General features: G+C 38.2%; 1 protein-coding gene across 1 annotated transcript in view; it reads left to right on the forward strand.

The window, feature by feature from the left end:
• Positions 1-5,952: 5,952 nt before the first annotated feature.
• zfhx4 (zinc finger homeobox 4) overlaps positions 5,953-13,598 on the forward strand; it is a 90,977-nt gene continuing 83,331 nt past the window's right edge. Inside the window, exon 1 of the mRNA XM_052113754.1 lies at positions 5,953-5,972. The gene's annotated coding sequence lies outside the window, so the exon portion shown is untranslated. The remainder of the gene's footprint in view (positions 5,973-13,598) is intronic.

Raw genomic sequence — 13,598 nt, forward strand, 5'->3', positions numbered from 1 at the left:
GATAGCATCTTGCAGTTGATGGAGATTTGCGGGATGCACATCCAGGGCACGAAGCTCCCGTTCCACCACATCCCAAAGATGCACTATTGGGTTGAGATCTGGTGACTGTGGGGGCCATTTTAGTACAGTGAACTCATTGTCATGTTCAAGAAACCAATTTGAAATGATTCGAGCTTTGTGACATGGTGCATTATCCTGCTGGAAGTAGCCATCAGAGGATGGGTACATGATGGCCATAAAGGGATGGACATGGTCAGAAACAATGCTCAGGTAGGCCGTGGCATTTAAACGATGCCCAATTGGCACTAAGGGGCCTAAAGTGTGCCAAGAAAACATCCCCACACCATTACACCACCACCACCAGCCTGCACAGTGGTAACAAGGCATGATGGATCCATGTTCTCATTCTGTTTATGCCAAATTCTGACTCTACCATCTGAATGTCTCAACAGAAATCGAGACTCATCAGACCAGGCAACATTTTTCCAGTCTTCAACTGTCCAATTTTGGTGAGCTCTTGCAAATTGTAGCCTCTTTTTCCTATTTGTAGTGGAGATGAGTGGTACCCGGTGGGGTCTTCTGCTGTTGTAGCCCATCCGCCTCAAGGTTGTGCATGTTGTAGCTTCACAAATGCTTTGCTGCATACCTCGGTTGTAACGAGTGGTTATTTCAGGCAAAGTTGCTCTTCCATCAGCTTGAATCAGTCGGCCCATTCTCCTCTGACCTCTAGCATCAACAAGGCATTTTCACCCACAGGACTGCCGCATACTGGATGTTTTTCCCTTTTCACACCATTCTTTGTAAACCCTAGAAATGGTTGTGCATGAAAATCCCAGTAACTGAGCAGATTGTGAATTACTCAGACCGGCCCGTCTGGCACCAACAACCATGCCACGCTCAAAATTGCTTAAATCACCTTTCTTTCCCATTCTGACATTCAGTTTGGAGTTCAGGAGATTGTCTTGACCAGGACCACACCCTTAAATGCATTGAAGCAACTGCCATGTGATTGGTTGATTAGATAATTGCATTAATGAGAAATTGAACAGGTGTTCCTAATAATCCTTTAGGTGAGTGTGTATATATATATATATATATATAGGAGCTGGTGTGCTTTTCATATTTAAACCATGATAGTTTGTGTTTGTTTATTTATATACTATAAACATAAAGTTAATTGATTTTCCCTCAGAGCCTTGGGATGTTTTGTAATCATTGCTAATATCAATGAATTGACTTTCAAGCGTTTGTATAAAGTATACTGAAATTGGTAAACAACAGCTGTCTTTCCCTCTTAATGAGACTTTTCATTGGTATTAGACAGCAGGCTTACTGATTTATCAATTTAACCTTGGAGATGTTCACAAACAACATCTACATTCTTGCAGTGAGGCTTTAAACACAGTCTAAGTGCATACATGTAAAGACGATGTAAACATTTCAAAGCACAACTCAAACAAATTAGCAGACTTTGTTGATGTAGAGGAGCAGTGTATCATTCATTAGTGTATGGGAGGAGATAAAGCCCATCATAAATTATTTCTAAATTGTATTGCTCCCAACAAGTTTTTAGTCTTTCATTGGAGCTGTACACACCGTCTAAATTCAAACAAGCTGAATCAATCCCTATACCTTGAGGACTTTGATGAGTGTTTTTTGCTGGATTTTAATCCTTCTTTATGCATTTATGAGCATTTTGAGGATGGGGAAAACACAAATATGCACCAGAGGCATGTTAGATGTGGGCACATCCAAGAATCCATTATGGATCAGACAAGAAGCTCATTATGAAGATTTGCCTTAGGTCAGCCTCTTGGTAGCACAGGATGGCGAATCTTGAACAATGGAGGTCTTAAAAGGGAGAAGGATCAAAGAGCCCAAACAGGCCATCACAATCCAATTGAAATGTTTTCTGGGTATCATAAGGAGGTAATGGATGGACGCGCTGCAAAAAAAGTGGTGGCCATTTTGACTATGGCCCAAATTACAGTGTGCTGAAGAATGGATGGAAAATTCACATGACAGACTTTTGCAGTTCTCAGCCGTGCATTGTGCTCATCCTGAAACTGATCATTATAGACGCCCAAATGCATTTTGCACACACATTCATAATGAGCCTAAAAGATGTTTTATTCTCTGTTTCAGTCACAAATATTTGTACATAATGGGTATAATTTCAAAACGTTTAACACAATGCATCCAAGAAATCTTTCAGAAAATGGTACAGATGCTTTGCAACTCAAAGAAAACATTTAAAGGGATAGTTCACCCCAAAATTGTAATTATGTTATAACTCACCCTCATCCAGACCAGAACGACTTTCTTTTTTCCATGGAACACAAAAGGAGATGCTAGGAAGTATGTTAGACTCAGCCACTATTAGTTTTTTCCCATACTTTGAAAGTGAATGGTGACTGAGGATATCTTTCTGACTAACAACTCCTTTCATGTCCCACAGAACAAAGAGATACATTCATATGGGTTTGGAACAACATGAAGGTGAGTACATGATGATGATTTAAAATTTTTCGTGAACTATACATTTAATTTGATGGTTTGACACTGTTATTCTGTGTCCTGTCCAGTGCTGTGATCTCTACCGAAGTAAGATTTCCAGTGCCAGGGGTTTCGGTTAGACTGATGGACAGTGGGGAAGTTATCCTGCCCCATTCAGCCCCATATTTGTCCACCTCTCAGACCAATGATGAACATTTACTTATGCATGTAGACAGCATGTCAACCACTTGCAACATCAACCTGTACAATGGCACTGTAGAACCAGACAGGTACCCGAAGAGTATTTTATGACATGCATCAAATAAAGTAGTATATTTGACCTTGTTTTTCCTGTCATGTTTCTTCTCTGCTTGTATCATTAAAGGAGTAGTAAACCTGAAAAATAACATTTGTCACATTTACTCACACTCATGTCCCTCCATACCCGTATGAAATTCATGAAACACAACCAGACATATTAGGCAGAATTATAAGGTCTAACAGCCACAGTCACCATTCACTTTCATTGTTTGAAAAAAAAAAAAAAGAATGATGAATGGGAATGTTGACCGAGGCTAAAATCCTGTATAACATCTATTATGTTCCATGGAGTAAATGAAGTCATACAAGTGTGGAACGACATGAGAGTGAGTACATTTTCATTTTAGTGTGAACTAACCCTTTAATATTAAGATCATGGGATTGGAACTCATCCAGTCCACACCCAGAACTCTGAGTGCAAGGACATAATCACTGTGAGGATAGAGCCTCTAAATAGCAGCATCTCAGATGCAGTTCTATGTTCTTAACAAAACATTCTGTACAATTACATCCAGTGCATCTGAGAAAGACTGAGACAATTTCATCCAACTATTATTTCCAGAATCCCATTTTTCAAGAAGAGCCGTGACTGCAAAAAATGTGTCTTTTGCTTGATCGACATTTCTGGTAATGTTCTGATAGATTTTATAGTACATTTTGCACTCTTCTCTATGCAAATCATCATAGCATTTTGTGAAACTTAAGACATTTATGGGTTTTTGTGGAAACAGGGTAGAGACATATAAACAATAGCATTTAAGGGTCCCATAAAATAAAAACATGAGTGTTATGAAATGATGATGACATTGGTTTCTCATGTATAATGTCCTATTTAGGCAAATAAATGCAAAATTAGAGTCATTTTCAGAGCAGCACACCAAAGACAATGTTGTGAGTGAATAGAAGCAAGCAAACCCAAAATACATCTATCGGTATCAGTTACATTAACTAAAAATTAAATAATTGTCATTTAGGCGATGCAGATGAAATTGGATCATTCCTGTTGGTTGCAATTGCTTCTTGCAATATGCATTTTTTTCTCTCCATTCTTTCAATTCATCAGCCCTATACCGCGTGACCCTGCAAAACAGAGAGAGAGAGATTCGTCACACTCAGTCATTCCTCCTCTGAAGTGTTGTCCCTCTTTAAAGTGGACCTGTGCACATTGATTTTACTATAGTTTGGCATTACCTGCGGTAACTAATGAGCGGGGGTTAACCCTTCGGGAGCAGCTGGACTCTGTGCATTCATTCGGAGCCCCTGTTTGAGTACGCAACTGCATATGCTATCTTTTGTCTATTATCCTTCACGTCTGTTATTCACAAGTATTGACATCAGCCATTTTTATTAGCGCTAACCGCTCGCTAGCCTCCCAGCCTCATGCACGGCTCTATTTCCTGCTATTGATTGGCTTCTTTAAGCCAGCAGGTAGCTGTCCTCTTAGGCTGTCCTGAGGAATCACTTCCAATGACTTTATATGCACAATTTACACGGTGAGCTTTAAAGAGAATATAATACTCACCCCAAATCATTGCCCCCTCCTTCCCCCGACCTGGTCAATATCCCACAATGCAGTGGTTTTTTTTTGCCTTATCATGTGCTTGTTATTAAAAGCAACAGAAATCGACATTTCAACAATATGTCTCTCATGGAATGATTGTAGTGCAGACAGGCTGTAACCCTTACATGTTGTTATAACAACATGTAGACTGTTACGGTCTGTGTACAGAAAATGTTTCTGTGCACACTTTTGCGCTGGTGGAGCGAGTGTATGTTTGCGCGCAAATGAGAATCAGTCGAGATGTGTTAAATACAATGTCAACAAGGGTCTGAAGTAATATGTACGCAAAAATGTTTTGCGGAGTGGCATGTTTTCGATTACGCTTAATCAGGCAACAGACAACAAAGAAACTTTCATTTTAGAATATGAAGTGAAAATAAAAGGCAGAAAACATTTCAGCTGGCACGGCGTAATGTTCAACATGCCAAATATGGCATTTTTTTTTCTTTCCTCTCTGGGGTTTTAACTGGTTCACATTAAAACGTTTAAAGATTATTTTTTTTTTCGAGAAAGGTCAAAAGGATAACGTAATTATACTGTGCATAACAGAGCTATAGGAGACATTTGCTTCAAATCCAGCTGATTTTATAACACGCTTCCTTCAGCAGTAGAGCAATATGCATCTTCAGGTCAAAGAAAAAATAATCATCTGAATGTATATTTTGTTAAAGGTATGTCAAATAAGCAGGCGAGAGTATATTCGGCTTTCATTAACCCCTGCAATTTAGGTTTGTTTAAGCTGCCTCCTGGGGGGAGTTTTGCCTATGAGTGAGTCAGCGAGTGCAAAACACACAAGCCCACCTGTAAAAAGTAGCTGCGCCTTATCCTACACACACACACACACACACACACACACACACACACACACACACACACACACACACACACACAGCTAAAAGCACTAGTTCAACTTTACCTTAAATACCTAGCTGTGAATTAAATCTGTGATTTAAAATCAAGCTGGATGACATGAACAACATGAGTGGACACCACAAACAAATAGCAACGAATGACTTGTAATATCCAAAAATGCCTGTGATAACTGTCTTCCGCTTCACTGGACTACCTTAAGAGATTTTTGTTAAATAATATTTGCTCTAGTGCTCATAAACAAGCTTCTCAATTCTTGCTCTCCCCTGAACTGAAATGTAGGCTGTCACAAAAGGTGCATTCATGGAAAAAAATAAAAAAAAGGGAAGAATCCCCTCACCCGGATCCTCAGTGGCAGGAGATGAGCTGCTCGGTTCCAGAATTAAATTATTTTTAAATGCAGCTTATACATTTTACATGACCTGTGCTTGCTACTCCTCTCTCTCTCTATCTCTCTCTCTGCTTCCTCTTTTTTCTTTCTTTTGAAGAGCACAAATGGGGAAGTCAGGATGTGAACCCCAGGAATCACAGACTTGCTGAAAGTTACCCGCTCTGGCCTGATAGTACTGCGCACCCAAGCCCACCTGAAAACTTGACCTGCTGATTTACCCCCCGTGAAACCTGTGTATGGAGGGCTGATCCGCCCCCCTCCTTTGAAAGGACTCAACACTGCCTTGCAGAAAAGACAGGACTGGCAGTCGACGCTGCAGACACACAAAGGCAGGTGTGGTAGGCGAACAGCTTGTGTGTTGTATTCGAATTCTGCGGTTTGCTTTCTGTGGAATGTAGCTTCTGCCATTGCTGTTTGTCTAGGTTTCTTACTACCTATACTGTGTGCACGTGTGTGTGCGTGTGTGTGTGTCTGTCTGTGTCTGTCTGTCTCTCTCTCTCACTCTTACTCTCTCTCCCTACAATCTCCCACTGAGTGTGTGTGTGTGTGTGTGTGTGTGTGTGTGTGTGTGTGTGTGTGTGTGTGTGTGTGTGTGTGTATGGGGTTTAATGCCAGCAGGATAAAAAGAAGGCTTTGCAGACTAAGGTTTGATGTGCTGTTTGTCTTGGTTTGCCTCTCGCTGAGTATTGTGGGGTGGTTCTTTATGATTTATCTGCCTTTCCTCTGTTCCCTCCTGTTGAGGGAGGGAGAGGAGACAGAATACAGTTGCGGGACATTTAATCTTTAGGGAATTTCATGGTAGTTAGTGCTTGTTATCGATGGAGTCAAATGTAAAATACTGCTGCAGTTCTTTATTGGTCATTCCAAATGTTTCAGACAAATCCGAGGCCAAATTTCCTTCTCCGTTTCCGAATGCTGTGCAGTTCATGTAATGTCTCATGCCGTTATCTGCTTGTTCAGGAGATAAAAAACGCTTAAACTCTTCAAGCAGAACTTCAGGCAGAAGACTTTAGGGCTTTTGTGCCTTTTGTAATGTATATTCGGAACATATGTGTTAGCGTGTGTGGGTTAGTGTTGTTTACAAGTGCCTTCAGTGCGTGTGTTTGGATATACAGTTTGTGTATGTGAAGTGCAATTTTGACTTCTGCAGAATTTCCCCAGGTCTTTTTGTATTGCCATTAAATGTCAGGGAAGTAATCAAACCCATCAGGTCAGTGAGGACTCAGTCCAGTGACAGGCATACAGACAGGGGCATTCATTTCTAGAACGCAGCTGCTTCCACACTCTGACACTACCACGTTAGCACAAACACTACATCTTTAAAGCCTTGTCCAAACATATTTGAATGTGGTTCATATATTTTTAGGCTAGGTCAGACTGTATGACGTTATTGAAGTTTATGATCCGACAGATGGCTTTTTTTGTTCTTTAAAATTATTTATTTGGCTAAATGCATCTTACAACCCGCTCATTAAATAAACGGTTCAACGACAGAAGAAGATGTTAAAATACAACCACCCAAAAAGAAACAGTTCGCACCAAGAAATTCTTTGCACCATTTCATAATCATATGAAATGCAATTTAATATAGAAAATCATTTGTTAAATAGAATAATCCTCCTTCCCCCCTCCCTCCAGTTATGACTCGTAAGTGAGCTTTAATATTTTGACAAGCTGTTCAATCAGATGTTTTAAGAACATTAAATGTGGCAGGCTGTCTGTTCCCCAGGTTTCTATGAAATGGTGTGTTTTCTTTCTTTCGTGACCCATTTTTCTTTGTTCTGTGTATGAACGTAACTAAGACACACGTAACCCCTCCTGAATGATGTCGAGAAGGATTAGACCAGGACCGGTCCCTGACAAATATGTTCACAGAACAGTGAAAGTCAGCTATACTACAAAAAGACTTCCCTTCCACCAATGTGATCTACCTCCTTCATTATTTTGATTACACACATAATTTAATGATCTTGAAGTGTATTTAGCTTTTACAATTTTGGGGGGGAAGTACTGCGCTTTGTTATTACAGGTGTGTTAAAAGTGAATCTACAACATACAGTCAAGCTGCTCATTTTTCAGACACCCCAGTGCAATGGGTTTTTACAAATATATATATATATATATGCATTTCAATGTGTGTATGTGTGTGTGATATTATTGTCTGTGTACATTTGTGAGTGTCTTTGAATGCACAAATGCATACATATATTAGTGCATGTGCATGTGTAAGCATGCAAGTGTATGAAAAATTTATATGATGCACTCCACTTCCTACAGACAATAGGTTCTCTCTCGCTCATCTCTCTGCATCCTTTCATTTCTCTCTCTCTCTCTCTCTCTCTCTCTCTCTCCCTCTGAGAAACAATCTGCACCACAAGCTCTGATCTGAGCCTGAGCAGGTTGCTGTCAGTTTAAAAATGACTGTAATAAAAGTGACCATGAAGATGGATCTTGTGATTTTGCGTTTCTAATCAGTCATCTGTGAAGAGGACTTTTGCTTTGATTCAGCAGTGCCCTGACAGGTCAGATTGATAGTGCACAGGGGATAAAAAAAGAAGAAGAAGAAGAGGAAGAAGAAGAAGGAGGAGGAAGAGAGGGAGAAGAAGAAGGTTATTAACTGTCTTCCCATTAAAGTTGGGGATCTGGCTCTGTGGACAGTGAGACAAGCATGATTTAAGTGGAAACCTCTCTCAGGTGAGAGGAGAGGGAGTCACATTGTCCAGGCTCACGCTCCTGCACCAGCAGATTAGACTCAAATTATCTCTGTTGCAGCTCTGGCAGTGAGAGCGAGAACCCCTCGCAGTGCATGTATGACTGCTTGCATGCATATGGAGTATGAATGTAATCTTATGGCTGGTGAGCAAGACGATGCAAAACAAACACTCACTAACCAAATGCCTCTGCTGTGTTAGACAGCACCGTAATCTGCTTCCATTACTTTGTTGTTGTTGCTGCGTGGAAATGAACTGTTCAGGAATATTCCTTATTTTCAGCACATTCTGTAATTTATCTTTATGCATATACAGTAACTCCTACTTACACCACAGTCTAGATACAATTAGAGAAATAAATGTTGTAATAAATGCGTTATAAGCTAAATAATTCTGAAAACATGCACGAAAGACAGCGCTGGCAGGAATAGATGTAACTCAAATTAATTCAAATCGCACAATGTGTTTTGTGCATCTGACATATCATAGGAAGAAATCAAAGCACAGAAAGTGCTTGCTTTAGAAACCTCAGTGAAGGCTGTCAGCACCTCCTCAACATCAGCGGTTTCAAACAAAGCTCATAATCGGGCGCTTACCTTATGCATGACAATCCAGCAACTTCTTTTAACCAATCCACATTCACCTTCATACACATCCAGCATGAAGAGGAGACACACAGATTTTGAGCAGTTTTTCTGAAGGCACAAGCTTCAGGCCAGTTAAATATTATATTACAGGTTATGATCTATAAATCATTCACAGAGCTTAACTGATTATTACAATCAATATGCAATTTGTCTGGCTAATCACTAGATCTGGCACTTAGACATACACCGATCAGCCACAACATTAAAACCACCTGCGTAATAATGTGTAGGTCCCCTTCGTGCTGCCAAAACAGCGCCAACCCACATCTCAGAATAGCATTCAGAGATTATGTTCTTCTCGCCACATTTGTACAAAGCGGTTATATGAGTTACCGTAGACTTTGTCAGTTTGAACCAGTCTGGCCATTCTCTGTTGACCTTCTCTTATCAACAAGGCATTCCATCCACAGAACTGCCTCTCACTGGACGTTTTAGTTTTTGGTACCATGCAGAGTAAATTATAGAGGCTGTTGTGTGTGAAACTCCCAGGAGATCAGCAGTTACAGAAATACTCAAACCAGCCCATCTGGCACCAGAATGCTATTCTGAGATGCAGGTTGGTGCTCTTTTGATGGCTCGAGGGGGACCTACACAATATTAAGCTACACAATAATGTTGTGGCTGATCGGTGTATGTACATTGTTTTTAAATAACTCTGACTGTATTATAGATATTTTCTTTCTTAACTGACCTGTTGTGATTATTCACTTTGGGATTGAATCATCAGTTTCCCTTTTGCATAGTATTTTGCTCTTTATTTTAGGCATATTTTAGTTACCGTTTCCATGGGAATTCAGATAATTGTGGTCAAAGAGTTCCTTGTTGCAGATACAGCTTCACCATTTAGCAGATCATGCGTAATGTTTCCTGACATTGTTTTTGACTGAGTGCATTTAATTGAGGGTGTCATATGGGTGTTACACAACAAGCATAAATATTGGATTTAAATGTGCATGCCTCTGACTATTCAAATGAGTCAGTGTTTAGACAGATTAGTTTATTAGTTGGCTAATTGGAATGTAATTCACTTAAGTATGTTTTGTGTTTATTGGATTAATAATGCAAATTTACTCAAAGCATTCAACGCACACACACAAACACACACACACAAACACTTTCACTTGTCTCTCCAGAGCATGTACCATGTACATACATATGCATTTATGAATTCACAAATATGAATAATTGTTTTATGTGATTTTACATGTTAATTATTTTATTTTATGTTGTGCTTTCTGACTTTTGTCATCACGATTTGTATTTTTATTTTATAATACAAGGATTAAAAAAAAAATATTTTCACATCCATTCACCAATATATACAGTAACTGATTAAAATTGTAGAAAAGGCAGTAGAATTTAATAGTGCTATTTTATTTACACCTATAATCCTAATAATATATATATATATATATATATATATATATATATATATATATATATATATATATATATATATATATATATTTATTTATTTTTATTTTTTTGGTGATGAAACAAAACAGATGAAATCCAAGCCGCTTCACCAAGTTGACTGTGTTATCATCCAGTTTGGCTGATGGGTTTAGAATCTGTCATGTTGCCATGGTTTTGCTCTCTTGCCTTTTTCTATACTGACCAATGATAACCAGGTAATCAGCTAAATAGAATGCACCACTGTGTATGAGGGAAAGTCCAGCTTATAACCCCTAGAAATGCAGAAGAAAACATTTAGCCATGTTAAAGACTCATTTGAACTGGGAAAGCTGGAAATTTAATTATCTAGCACACAAAAAGACAAATAATTGAATAAAGTTCATAAGAAGAAAAGCACGGTTTCTTCCCTGGTTTAGAACATTAGCCATAACCCAGTGAAGTATACAATCTCCTGAACAGGGGCGATGGCTCTAACTGATATGTGTTCTGAATGATTTTGGTTTAGTGTGTTTAAGTGCAGACTGCTCAGTGGGTGCTCTGGTCCCGAGGGCTTAAACCCTGTCATATGGAGGGTGGCATTTCAGTAACATTAATCACAAACAGCAGGGCCACCTGTATTTCTTCTAATTAATTAGCTCATTATTGATCATTTTATTGATTAGATAATTAGTATTTGGCTATAATGATTTTGCATGTAAAACAATAACATTTATAGTTAAAAAAATATAACAATAACATAGTGATAGTAATTATATATTATAATATAATAATAATAATTAACTAAATAATTGTTGCTATTATCATCATTGTTATTATTCTTATTATATTTATATAATACAAATAATAATCATATATATATATAACACATTAAAACTCTTTTGTGCCCATCCTAACAAAAGAACAAAGAATACAGGTGCATCCTTAAATTACATCTAAAGCGTGCCTTTAACGCTCTTTTTACACCCCAAAATTAGCCTGCCAAAAATCTATATCTCGTATCCAAATAATATGCTAATATCCATTAAACAACATAGGTTGCTGTACATTAAGTGACTCAGTGGATGGAAATCTGTGGCTAATGCTATAGGATAGATGGCCGGAGATCCAACTCCTGCCCGTTTGTCTATTAAAGAGGGATCAACAATGAAAACCTCCGCACCACGAGGAGCAAAGAGCCAAGTGGGAGGGGGCAGTGGGGGTGAATGGACTCAAAGACAGGACCAAGTGTGTTTCTGAGAGTGTAGTTTAGTGTATATTTCTCGATGAGATCGACCAGCCAACTGAAGTCACTTTTCAACCAGCCATTTTCCCCTCTCAAACGTCTCGCTAAATAGTGCACAGTCACTCTCATTGATTTTCTTTATCAAATAAACAGAATGGCACCGCGTGCCTGGCCGCCTCCCTCATCCTTGATCCCGGGACCCATCAGCTAGGAGCTCCACTTACCACTTTTTAACAATCCCCACACAAACATCAGAATGAGTACAGTGGTGCACGTCATTAAAAATCAATAGTTCCAGTGTAGTACGTCAACAACCATGTCATGTTACAATGTTGTAATTTGCCTTATTTTTATTTATTTATTTATTTGTATCATTACTTGTCTTTAAAGTAGCCTAAGCCTTGTTTTTTATTTTTATTTTGAATGCACAACCTTTTTAGTTTGCTACTAGTCTACATTATTTTCTGTAATTTTGCACCAGGAAATGCTTTTGATAATAAATGTAATGTAGGCTAATCTCTTATTTCTGTCCTCGCTGCTGTCTGCCACTTCAGTCTGCTTCTCATGAAAGGTGAAAGTCGTGCTGATACCGGTCTCATGTTGTATATGGATTTTCATTTATATAATCGATCGAAACGTCCCAATACATTGATCAAAAGTCCTCTGTTTTACAAACAAGCGTTTGTGAATCTCGATTTTACGTTGAAAGTGATTTCACCATGACGTTGTTTACTGGTCTTTTAGAAAAACGATAAGGAAAAAAGTGAATGAAACATTAACAATGAACGCGCAAAGCATTGTGCTCCCCAGTTGTTATTCTGTTAGAAAATACGTTGTAATTGTTGAAATCTTTCTGGAATGCCATCTGAAGATGATTGCGGTAGGCTATATGAAATTAAAGTTAGATAAATCGTATTGAGGGAGGCAGCACCCAATCCACAATTTATTTCCCATTTTCTGTTCCAGCATCACCGCGCTTCGCTCTTTTCAATGACAATGTGCCAAATCTAGGCATTTTCAAAAGAGTTTCCATAGGCTATAAGCGGAGCATCAGAGAGACAGAGGACACCGGGATGCCCTTTTATACCAAAGGTAGAAGCTTTTATTTGATTTTCAGCTGGGTTTATAATCAAGAGGTTATAAAATAGGCTACATATGCTAATATATATATATATATATATATATATATATATATATATATATATATATATATATATATATATATATATATATATATATACATATATACATATATATAAATGGTGTTTGTTATTTAATACATTTATTAAATAATTTGAATACACATGTAATGTGTCGCTTTATTTTAAGTGCATTTTAAAAGACAAACGAAACCTGATCGGATTTCAATTTATGGTAGATTTTAAGCAGTTTCTTTTTCTTGTTTTGAGATTTGTTTTTATTTGTATTATTATTATTCCACTGTGGGACAGCTATGAAACAAATTGGGTTTGAAATGTAGGTTATTTGTCGCACTGTTCTTTATGATGGAATTTGAAATATTTATAAATAGGCTATATCATATCTCCTTACATAGCTTTGTGACTATTTTGTTGTTGTTTGTTGTTGTTTACTCAATCAACGTGTGATTGATTTTATGAACACTTTTCAATGGACATTACTTATCAAATAATCTCATTTAAAGTGATTTTTATGGCTGATCAATTGTGTTTTAAATGCGTGTGCATGAGTGTTTGGCTGCATTTTCATTATATAGAGATTGGATTTTACTGTCTTCTAGAAAAAGTGAAAACTTTCAAAGTTTTTCTTCGTGCGTGTGTGAGAGATGACATTTTTTGTTGTGTTTTGAAGTGGGGCTTAGATGACTGTTGGTGAAGTATTTTTGGATTGTGTTTTGTGCGGCTATAAAGGGTCAGTGTCTGTCAAAACGTGACCTCTCAGACCCCAGAGGGCGCCAGGCGGTTTGGCCAAAGCTTTCGTTTCT

Source organism: Xyrauchen texanus, chromosome 41 (genome assembly GCF_025860055.1).
Source record: "Xyrauchen texanus isolate HMW12.3.18 chromosome 41, RBS_HiC_50CHRs, whole genome shotgun sequence".
NCBI classification, from domain to species: domain Eukaryota; kingdom Metazoa; phylum Chordata; class Actinopteri; order Cypriniformes; family Catostomidae; genus Xyrauchen; species Xyrauchen texanus.